Below are 346 nucleotides of genomic sequence, written 5' to 3' on the forward strand. Positions count from 1 at the left end.
AGACAGCCATAGTTCATCAGGCACTCTATCTATCAGATCTAGACCCTTAAATCTATTTCTCACTTCCACTGTATAATCATAAGGGATTTGATTTAGGTCATACCTGAATGGTCTAGTGGTTTTCCCTACTGTCTTCAATTTAAGTCTGAATTTGGCAATAAGGAGTTCATGGTCTGAGCCACAGTCAGCTCCCAGTCTTGTTTTTGCTGACTGTATAGAGCTTCTCCGTCTTTGGCTGCAAAGAATATAATCAATCTGATTTCGGTGTTGACCATCTGGTGATGTCCATGTATAGAGTCTTCTCTTGTGTTGTTGGAAGAGGGTGTTTGATATGACCAGTGCATTT

The sequence above is a fragment of the Bison bison genome, unplaced genomic scaffold, assembly GCF_000754665.1.
Source record: "Bison bison bison isolate TAMUID 2011002044 unplaced genomic scaffold, Bison_UMD1.0 scf7180017864101, whole genome shotgun sequence".
NCBI classification, from domain to species: domain Eukaryota; kingdom Metazoa; phylum Chordata; class Mammalia; order Artiodactyla; family Bovidae; genus Bison; species Bison bison.